The sequence below is a fragment of the Schistocerca gregaria genome, unplaced genomic scaffold, assembly GCF_023897955.1.
Source record: "Schistocerca gregaria isolate iqSchGreg1 unplaced genomic scaffold, iqSchGreg1.2 ptg000352l, whole genome shotgun sequence".
NCBI lineage: Eukaryota > Metazoa > Arthropoda > Insecta > Orthoptera > Acrididae > Schistocerca > Schistocerca gregaria.
In genome coordinates this window covers 500,970-512,500 of record NW_026061812.1, presented here as the reverse complement: position 1 = coordinate 512,500, position 11,531 = coordinate 500,970, and the positions used below count along the sequence as shown (strand labels likewise).

Genomic DNA, 11,531 nt, shown 5'->3' with positions numbered 1-11,531 from the left:
ATCTAGCTGTGGAGAACAGCCATTGGAAACCAAAGCAACAAGGAGAGATCGCACCACTCCCTGTTTACAAAAAGGCACACAAAACAAAGATTTCGATATATATTTGATCCAACCTTGCACTTACTTTCTGATGATGAAATTCTGAGTATCACTGATAGAAGCACTTGAAGAAGACACACACTTCCAGAACTTCTGTATACTTTCTTTAGGAGAGCAGTTAGGTGGGGCGGACATAGTTGAAGTGAGGTTAGTGTCTGAGGCCAGGTTGTGAACGACCTAGCTGTTGAGAAAAAGATGAAACAAAGGTTAGTGAGAAAGCAGGTAAGAGTGAGTAGTAGTGTTGGATTTTCACACTATCCCTTCTATATGATGCTGCTGTAGTGCCTACCTTTGACTTCCTACTTTGTCAAACATCTTTCATCTCTGCCTCCTATCATACTTACAATAGGTGGGTCTGAGCAAGTTGCCACTCCTTTCCAGCCTTCCCAACCTAACGCCACTTTCATCTCTAATGAAGGAACTCGTATGTTCCCCACACTTGAAATAGTTTCCCATTCTTTTAAGTTTATCCATCGGCAGTACTTTGTATTTTGCCAGCTGAAGCTATGTTTTGGTGATTTTCTGAACTGAATTTTCCTTTTGGTATATAGTGTACATGTGTTAATTTTGATGTTTTCATCAGCGTCCATTTGAGTAATTCACATATGACTCTCATATTTGTTTTACAATAGAGTATTGACTCAGTGTTTATTAAACAGGTGATGATAAGGCAACTTTATTTACATGGCTCCATTTCTGCTCTCCAGATATTTCAAAAATTCCATTATCATATGCAAGTTTGTCTGACATAATTTTTTTTATCTTCTTGTTCCTCTTCACATGTATCTTGATGTTTGTCAAATGGGTGAACTATGAACTGACATTTTGTGAGTATTAAATTTTTGGCATTTTAAACTTCTTCTATAGTAGACAGCATTTGTGATTAGTGGAGGTTTTGTTAAAGTCGTCTTGGCTTTCACTTTCGGAGCATTAGAATGAATTTATAGCTTGTGATTTGATAGATGACTAAACACAACTTTTCTTTTTTCAGGTTTCACATCAGGCCCTGCGTGTGCTCCATCAGTTTCAATCACTTTCATCAATATGGTATTGTTCAAAGGTATTGTTCCTCCAAAAGGTTGTGATGAGTTCATGTACAGTGGACAGGTGAGCAAGAGTGGAAAAATGTTTCATTGAATATGTTTGGTTTCTCTCTACATTATCATTAGTCTTACCTCAAATAGTTTTAATGTGTGTTTTGAAACAACTTATTCTGGAAAGTAATTTCACCAGTTTCGCATTTTTCCATTACTTTTAGTATTGCATAATTTTGTCTTTCTTCTGTATTGCAGAAAGGCTTGCAGAGGTTCTTTGTTCTTGCCCTACTGTGTGTGCCTTGGATACTTCTTGCAAAACCCAATGTTTCGATAATGACCGCAAAGCCCACCAACTGGTGAGTAATAGTCTGTACCCCCTGCAATGTTTTGACACATTTGAGGGTAAATATCTCGCAGGAGATGATACTGTGTTGAGTCAGTTTGCTCTTTCATTTAACAGACAATCTTCTGACTTTCCCCAACTTTCAAGCCATCCCGTACCTGCAGAGAATGGCATGGATGCGGAGGTGGGATCAATGTCAGGGACAGCACACTAAGGACAGTAAAGATGGGGCTCCCGTGCTGCAGAGCAGTGAAGACCACGACCTGGGAGAAATCTTCATCCATCAGGGCATCCACACGATGGAGTACGTGCTAGGCTCTCACGCTGCCTTGTATCTGTGACTTTGGGCACTGTCACTGGTGCATGCCTGTAAGTATATGTGGTTATCTTTTACTTGTTTTTCAAATAATTTATTGCACTATGGCAATATATTTTAAATATAGAGTAGGAAAAATTATATTTCATAGAGGTGCCACTGAAAGTAATAAATTGTAAATCCTGGTTTCTGTGGCTGTCCTAGATATAATATTGCTTGTTTTGATTTACTCATTAACTCATTCTTTTCCATGTTTAATTTCAACAAACTTAAATCAAACCAGGTATTTAATTTTGTTAAAGTATTTAATACAGATTGTGGAATTTGGTCAGTACCGTTACTTTCAGTATAATTTCATATTTAGTGGACATGCACAGTGAGCAGAAAGAGTATAGGTGTCCCATCATTGTGTAATAGGGGCATTCGGCAGTAGATGAGCACTTAAAAGGAGAGATCCTCAGAGGTGAGATTGACTGTTAGTGAAACAACCTGTATGATGATGTAAGTTAAGTTAGTCACTCACCCCTGTGGGACCTATTCTGGGAGTAATCAATGGAAAAAATCGGAATTTTATGTGACACTCAATAGAATTAAAATATAATAGTATATTGGCTTGTTACATGGCATAACACATAGGGTAAGGTTGTAGGTTTGAAACTAATAATGGCACTAAATTTTTGTCAATGTCTTTATTACTTTTATTCCATTAATGGTTTTAAATCTAAATTTTTTCCTTTGTCACAACTTGTTAATCACGGAGTAAAATTTTTCATTTGTATTCTTTTTTTTCACTTTGTATCATTCTTTTTCCACTCAAGATTTTCTGTGTATGTGACTTTTATATTTATAAATTAAATGTTTAAATATTCGACACTGCCCATCTAGAGGTTGAAAAAAAGACAAAATAATCTATTTATATTGACTGTGAAGCAATGTAAAAATGTTTATCAATTTTTGACTGTGTCTGTGGGGGTAGTGCATGTGCATGATACGCAACTGTCATGAAAACATTTTAAAAAACATGCCTTTGATGCTGTGACATTAGAGGATGAACAGATGTGTGTTACACTAAATGGTGTTGGCAGTGAGGAAGTATGCCAGTCACCTTCAGGTGTAAGGCTGCAGCGTACTTCCATCAAGTTTATTTATATGCTAGTAAGATGCCAGTGTAATGAGTGCTGTGAAGTCATTGGAGGGAAAGTTGACATCCAGCCACCTTCCAGAGAAATGAAGCACAGATCCTGTGCTGCAGTCTATGAGGCTTGTACTGGTTGTATTGGTTTTGACCCCCCATTCAAGCATTTTTTTTTTTGAGAAACAAGCATACTGCCAACATAAGGAGGAGAACAGACAGTCAAATACTGTGCCTACTGCCTGCTGATGTTGTTTAAAGCAGGTTGCTCTAAATGCCCAGTGGATCTGAGTCACTTGATACCATTATAAACAAACTTTGAATGGAAAAGACAAAGCTCTGATTATACATATAGTCTGCAAAGTTGACATCTTTTAGATAGTACATTATGATAGTTAAAGATGTCCACTGAGTATTCCCATATACAATGAAATGACTTTTGAAAAACAAATTAATAACTGGCCACCTTCTCTTGTCTCAATTGCTACTAAGAACTTTCACTGGTGAAGGTGGTGACATCGTCATAATGTCCATTACAGGCTTCTGTAGTTCGGTGAGAATGATAAGAAATTATAGTGCCTCGTTATTTTCTGTGCAGGGTTGAGATCGATTAAGTTCTATACTGCTGCAGTATATTCATTCCTGCCATTCTCATTCGAGGCAGTTATGGATTATGCAGCTGAAGCACCAGAGGATTAGAAACAGCAATGCAACCTCTGTCATCCTGGCTGTGCACTACTTCAAAGTGCTGAGGTTGACAGTCTCTTCTCATTGTGCAGTACATGTTGATTACTGTAAATGAATTACCTGTAATATTGAGGTCGGCGCGCGTTTCCCGAGGTCGGCGCGCGTTTCCCGAGGTCGGCGCGCGTTTCCCGAGGTCGGCGCGCGTTTCCCGAGGTCGGCGCGCGTTTCCCGAGGTCGGCGCGCGTTTCCCGAGGTCGGCGCGCGTTTCCCGAGGTCGGCGCGCGTTTCCCGAGGTCGGCGCGCGTTTCCCGAGGTCGGCGCGCGTTTCCCGAGGTCGGCGCGCGTTTCCCGAGGTCGGCGCGCGTTTCCCGAGGTCGGCGCGCGTTTCCCGAGGTCGGCGCGCGTTTCCCGAGGTCGGCGCGCGTTTCCCGAGGTCGGCGCGCGTTTCCCGAGGTCGGCGCGCGTTTCCCGAGGTCGGCGCGCGTTTCCCGAGGTCGGCGCGCGTTTGCCGAGGTCGGCGCGCGTTTGCCGAGGTCGGCGCGCGTTTGCCGAGGTCGGCGCGCGTTTGCCGAGGTCGGCGCGCGTTTGCCGAGGTCGGCGCGCGTTTGCCGAGGTCGGCGCGCGTTTGCCGAGGTCGGCGCGCGTTTGCCGAGGTCGGCGCGCGTTTGCCGAGGTCGGCGCGCGTTTGCCGAGGTCGGCGCGCGTTTGCCGAGGTCGGCGCGCGTTTGCCGAGGTCGGCGCGCGTTTGCCGAGGTCGGCGCGCGTTTGCCGAGGTCGGCGCGCGTTTGCCGAGGTCGGCGCGCGTTTGCCGAGGTCGGCGCGCGTTTGCCGAGGTCGGCGCGCGTTTGCCGAGGTCGGCGCGCGTTTGCCGAGGTCGGCGCGCGTTTGCCGAGGTCGGCGCGCGTTTGCCGAGGTCGGCGCGCGTTTGCCGAGGTCGGCGCGCGTTTGCCGAGGTCGGCGCGCGTTTGCCGAGGTCGGCGCGCGTTTGCCGAGGTCGGCGCGCGTTTGCCGAGGTCGGCGCGCGTTTGCCGAGGTCGGCGCGCGTTTGCCGAGGTCGGCGCGCGTTTGCCGAGGTCGGCGCGCGTTTGCCGAGGTCGGCGCGCGTTTGCCGAGGTCGGCGCGCGTTTGCCGAGGTCGGCGCGCGTTTGCCGAGGTCGGCGCGCGTTTGCCGAGGTCGGCGCGCGTTTGCCGAGGTCGGCGCGCGTTTGCCGAGGTCGGCGCGCGTTTGCCGAGGTCGGCGCGCGTTTGCCGAGGTCGGCGCGCGTTTGCCGAGGTCGGCGCGCGTTTGCCGAGGTCGGCGCGCGTTTGCCGAGGTCGGCGCGCGTTTGCCGAGGTCGGCGCGCGTTTGCCGAGGTCGGCGCGCGTTTGCCGAGGTCGGCGCGCGTTTGCCGAGGTCGGCGCGCGTTTGCCGAGGTCGGCGCGCGTTTGCCGAGGTCGGCGCGCGTTTGCCGAGGTCGGCGCGCGTTTGCCGAGGTCGGCGCGCGTTTGCCGAGGTCGGCGCGCGTTTGCCGAGGTCGGCGCGCGTTTGCCGAGGTCGGCGCGCGTTTGCCGAGGTCGGCGCGCGTTTGCCGAGGTCGGCGCGCGTTTGCCGAGGTCGGCGCGCGTTTGCCGAGGTCGGCGCGCGTTTGCCGAGGTCGGCGCGCGTTTGCCGAGGTCGGCGCGCGTTTGCCGAGGTCGGCGCGCGTTTGCCGAGGTCGGCGCGCGTTTGCCGAGGTCGGCGCGCGTTTGCCGAGGTCGGCGCGCGTTTGCCGAGGTCGGCGCGCGTTTGCCGAGGTCGGCGCGCGTTTGCCGAGGTCGGCGCGCGTTTGCCGAGGTCGGCGCGCGTTTGCCGAGGTCGGCGCGCGTTTGCCGAGGTCGGCGCGCGTTTGCCGAGGTCGGCGCGCGTTTGCCGAGGTCGGCGCGCGTTTGCCGAGGTCGGCGCGCGTTTGCCGAGGTCGGCGCGCGTTTGCCGAGGTCGGCGCGCGTTTGCCGAGGTCGGCGCGCGTTTGCCGAGGTCGGCGCGCGTTTGCCGAGGTCGGCGCGCGTTTGCCGAGGTCGGCGCGCGTTTGCCGAGGTCGGCGCGCGTTTGCCGAGGTCGGCGCGCGTTTGCCGAGGTCGGCGCGCGTTTGCCGAGGTCGGCGCGCGTTTGCCGAGGTCGGCGCGCGTTTGCCGAGGTCGGCGCGCGTTTGCCGAGGTCGGCGCGCGTTTGCCGAGGTCGGCGCGCGTTTGCCGAGGTCGGCGCGCGTTTGCCGAGGTCGGCGCGCGTTTGCCGAGGTCGGCGCGCGTTTGCCGAGGTCGGCGCGCGTTTGCCGAGGTCGGCGCGCGTTTGCCGAGGTCGGCGCGCGTTTGCCGAGGTCGGCGCGCGTTTGCCGAGGTCGGCGCGCGTTTGCCGAGGTCGGCGCGCCTCGACAAATTAGTGTATCGAAAAAAGGCGATATATCGATTTATTTCGAGATATCGATATATTTCGAGATATCGATATATTTCGAGATATCGATATATTTCGAGATATATATCGATATCTCGAAATAAATCGATATCTCGAAATAAATCGATATCTCGAAATAAATCGATATATTTCGAGATATCGATATATTTCGAGATATCGATATATTTCGAGATATCGATATATTTCGAGATATCGATATTTCGAGATATCGATATTTCGAGATATATATCGATATCTCGAAATAAATCGATATTTCGAGATATCGATATTTCGAGATATCGATATATATCGAGATATCGATATATATCGAGATATCGATATATATCGAGATATCGATATATATCGAGATATCGATATATATCGAGATATCGATATATATCGAGATATCGATATATATCGAGATATCGATATATATCGAGATATCGATATATATCGAGATATCGATATATATCGAGATATCGATGTATATCGAGATATCGATATATATCGAGATATCGATATATATCGAGATATCGATATATATCGAGATATCGATATATATCGAGATATCGATTTATTTCGAGATATCGATATATATCGAGATATCGATATATATCGAGATATCGATATATATCGAGATATCGATATATATCGAGATATCGATATATATCGAGATATCGATATATATCGAGATATCGATATATATCGAGATATCGATATATATCGAGATATCGATTTATTTCGAGATATCGATATATATCGAGATATCGATATATATCGAGATATCGATATATATCGAGATATCGATTTATTTCGAGATATCGATATATATCGAGATATCGATTTATTTCGAGATATCGATTTATTTCGAGATATCGATTTATTTCGAGATATCGATTTATTTCGAGATATCGATTTATTTCGAGATATCGATTTATTTCGAGATGTCGATTTATCACATGCTAAAACATTCTTCTTAACACTTAGCAAGAAGAGTATTGCTTGTAATTGTCGGCTTCCTGGAAATTTCAGCTTTTTTATATACAGTTTTGTTAATGTTTTCTGGTGTTTCATTTCTACAGTGACGTGATGTGAATTGAATTTTGTGGAGTAATTTATTCTGCTAGATTTTCTATTTCCTTTGGTTGTTCTGTTGAATAACATGAAATGAGTGTTCCAATTTTCTGCATATACAGTTGTAAACAGCCACAAAGAATATACTTAATCTAGGTTGTGCTATAATCTATCCTGCAGGTAAGAAAGGAATTTTGAACTGGTGTTCTTATAGTTTCCATAAGCTGCAGTCATATACATTACTTATAGAAATGCTTCTGGTTGTTATTCAGTACAGTGGTCCTACCTGACAGCTGTTTCTAGTGAGTTAATGCATTACTGTCCCAATAATAACTTTTTAAACACTTTGTGTGTTTCAGGACCTGCACAACCTACCAAGCAGAACACTGCCGCCTCCTGACAGTTCTCTCAAAACCCAGTAATGTAAGCACGGGGGTTAGAATGCATTCGAGTCTCACAGCGAGACCACTGACAAGGTTTTGCCTCCTGCTGAACACCGAACCCACAGACACTCTGGTCACAAATTATAATGCACTGTTTGTTAATGTAGTAACATGCCTATGAAACATTTATGGTTGAAGTTTAATGTTCTTTTCTGTAAAAGGTAGATGAATTTTAAAAAATCTAATGTTCTTCTTAATTTTGTTGGTTCCTTTGTTTTTCTGTACAGCATGGAGTGATTACTTCATAGCTTATCCCAGAAGCCTTATCATTAAATAATATCAGTTACATGAATATTATAATTACACATTTAAAAATGTAGTACTACCTTTCAGCTGTGTACGTTTTTAAAATACAAGCAGGTATTGGTTTTATGCTGTAAATGTCTTGGTAAGCTTTCCAGTGGAACAACCATAAATCTGTGTGCAAATCAACAGCATGTAAGCAGTGTACGTATGGTGACAGCTCTTTTCATATACAGGGTGCATTAAAACAAAAAATACATACACACACTTTTCAAGTGTTTAGGAGAGAAAAAGCTTTTTCATGTGACTGCCTCTAAATTTGTTTTTTAATAGGGGGAGACGATGTTGGTATATGAAGCACTGGTTACCAGTTCAGCTGAATGCACTGTCATTAGTCACTCCATATCTCGACCATTACTAACATCTCTATCTCCTCTGACACGACAAATTCTTTGTAAATGTAGATATTTTTTACACAATATACACAATTTTTTAGGAGCAGCTTAATTTCTAATGAACCAGCTTCAAGCCCAAGCAGGCCTGAGAGTAACCACCTCAGGATAAAAGAAAGTAGCTCTACAGGACAGAAGGGTTGGAGCTTGACTAAGGTAACTCAGAAAGTACCTTTGTCCTTGATTCACATTACCTTCGCAGAGCTGAAACCATGAAAGCAGTATGATACTGCAAAAACACCAATAGAACTAGAACTCCATCACACTATTCAAAACAAAAGATGCGAAATTCTCAATTGAATCAGTATGTTGCTTCATGACATCACATTTCATTTCTGCTGGTGGCACTGAAAACCTTACTAAACAATTGAGTTGGGAACAGTTCGACCACCTGTTAATCAGTCTTGATCTCACATCTTCTGACTACCACTTTTAGTTCAACACCAATGATGATGCAAGAAAATATGAACAGTATTGGATGTCTTCACTGGTGGTATCTTTGTATGAAGAGGGCATAGAAAAGTTGGCTTACTGCTATGACAAATGTCTGAATAATGGTGGCTGTTGTGTAAAAAAAAAGAGTATTTCTCAAAAACAAATTTTGGTCTGAAGAAATGTTTTCATGAGACCTTACTATTCTGGCATGCCTTGTATATTTTAATGTCTTTTGGCTCACCAATGTGGGTATAAAAGTTGACAGAGAACATCCCACACCCTCTTCTTTACTGCAGTCACATAATGGGGATACACAAAGCCAATATGAACCTCCTGTTTCCTATCAGCAGCCATGTTTGACCATGAGGTGTGTTAAGAATGTTGTTGAATTTTCTTGAATGGAACCTTCAACATCTTCTCTTCTCCCTACATGCACACTGTTAGTCCTGAAAAAACAATGAACAGAATCTTTTTGTGTTACAAAAGAAAAATGCATTTGGGCCTGTAGCAAAAATGTATCCCCCCCCCCAAAAAAAAGCCTACATTAAATTTCCCACAAAAAAGATCCTGTTCATTTTTTATGTAGGATTAGTAGTGAGAGAATTGAAAATCTTGCCCATGACATTTGTAGGCATTGCAGGTTGCATAAAACACATGGGTAGGGGTCGATTAATCATCCTGTACAGATTTTTTTTATGCCAAAAGAACTAATATAAGATTTCTCTGGCTTCATAAACAGCTCAAGAAACATTTTACACCACATTAATGTATAGTTTTTGCACTTTCCTTTATCAGAAAATTGTTTCTCATTGCTTTCCTGACCACAGAAAATTCCTACACACAGCCAACTGTTTTTGTTTTCGTGGTCTTCAGTCCAAAGACTGGTTTGATGCAGCTCTCTATGCTAGTCTATCATATGCAAGCCTTCATCTACTTGAACCTGCTTACTGTATTTCCCCCCTCAACAGTTTTTCCTCCTATCACTCAAATCCCACCAATAACAAATTGATGATTCCTTGATGCATCAGGGTATGCTTATCAACCAGTTCCTTCTTTTACTCATGTTGTGCTGAAAATTTCTTTCAGTACTATGTCCCTAGTAATTTGATCTGTAACTGCATAATTATTCCATAAGCCACCTCTAGGTGCAGCGCAGAGGGTATCTAGTACCAGTAGTAGTCATCTATCCACTTATTGACTACCTCTGTAACTTAGTGTTCACTGCTGCTGCCTATCATGGGGAGGATGCAGGTTTAGATTCCCGGTACTGCCAGGGATTTTTCTGGGTGAGAGGATTGGAACAGTGTAAATTCACCCTTGTGATACCAACTGAGGAGCTACTCAAGCAAGCAGGGCTCGAGGTCAAGAAAACTGCACAGGCAGCATAGTGGTGTGATGGACATCATTGGCAAATGATGACACGGTGGCCGATGGACAGAGTTTACCTTTACTCGGTTGAGAAAGTCCCCTCATTCCTATGCGTCCAACGAATCCACACAGCACTCAACCCTCTTTGCTTTCTTTTCCGGCGTCAAGAGCTTTAGTACAATTTTTGCACATAATTTCTTCATTTCAAGTTTTTGAGAATGATTGTTTTAGGGATTGACAGCTCATCAGCAATCATTCTGACTGTCAATCTACGGTCTATAAGAACACAAGCTGCTGCACACTCCCACCTTCATGCAGACTGCTCTGACTCAAACTGAGTGTTGATGGGATTGAGTACAGCAGTAGTCCCATCTGGTGGTGATTGCAACCTGTAACATGAAGACATTATTCAACTTTTATACATATTTTCCGGACAAAACTCATATAATGGACAATCAAAAACTTCCCATTGAAGAGTGTTGCCACAGAGTAAAAGCAATGTAGCATGACTCCATTGTGATTACAGAAGCACTGACATGTAAGCAATGTGTGGCATTTGTGCCTTTCTGAAGTGCATGTAGTAAATGTAGAAATTGGAACTATGGCAGTGTTATTACCAAATATGTCCAAACAGGATCACATACTGTTGTTCTTTTCTCAACTGCTGGAGGGCAAACACTGGTAGACATCCATCATACATTGAAGAATGTGTATGAAGCAGCAATTGTATTGAAAACCACCATTGTGCAATGGTGCATCAAGTTGGATAATACACATCCCCATAATGCAGACACCAGCTAAAGTGGGAGACACTCAAGTAGCCACCCTACAGTCCTGATCTCTACCTGTGTGCTTATCATGCCTTTGTTTGTGATGTGATGTCATAAAGCAACATAATGATTCACTTGAGAATTTCACATCTCTTGTTTTGAAGGATCAATGACTCCTGTTGCAAGAGGGTGTGCAGCAAGCAGTGATGGACTTCTTGACAAAGCACGACATAGTGTTCTACAAATGGGCATCTTCAACCTGGTGCACTGGTAGGATTGCCTCAGTTCTCATCATAACTTTACCCGATTGGCATATGAGGGGTGGCTGAAAAGTTTCTAGCCCCAGATAGTTACTGTAATGTCTCACACAAACACCACCACCACCTACTTTTATGGTGACACTTTATGGGTACGCAAGTCAAATGTCGCAGCTCCACCTTCATTAGTGTAGCCACTAAGATGCATTGTATACTGTAGTGTAAGCAAAGTGGTGGATATTGGCAGAATCAAGAACAGTGTAGTGGTTGAATACCTTCATTTAAAGGGAATGATGTCCAAGGAAATTGTGGAGGACACGCAGAATACACTTACGAACAGTGTTCTGTCGTGTGCAACAGAGAAAAACTGGGCGTCTGACTTCAAACACAGAAGAATGCATGCGAGAGAAGCACCAAGGAACGGAGAGCCTCCCACTCATGAAACAGTGACTACAATTCACGATACAG

General features: G+C 44.7%; 1 long non-coding RNA gene across 2 annotated transcripts in view; it reads left to right on the top strand.

Annotated features, from left to right (window-relative positions):
• The window catches only part of LOC126307654 (uncharacterized), a 23,873-nt gene extending 16,296 nt beyond the window's left edge, over nt 1-7,577 (top strand). Inside the window, exons 2-5 of one of the 2 annotated variants that reach the window (XR_007553653.1) lie at nt 1,091-1,206; nt 1,392-1,492; nt 1,597-1,848; nt 7,455-7,577. This is a non-coding gene — a long non-coding RNA (uncharacterized LOC126307654). Of the gene's footprint in view, nt 1-1,090; nt 1,207-1,391; nt 1,493-1,576; nt 1,849-7,454 lie in introns of both variants that reach the window. The other variant, XR_007553654.1, reaches the window with a different exon arrangement.
• The last annotated feature ends 3,954 nt before the right edge of the window (nt 7,578-11,531 follow it).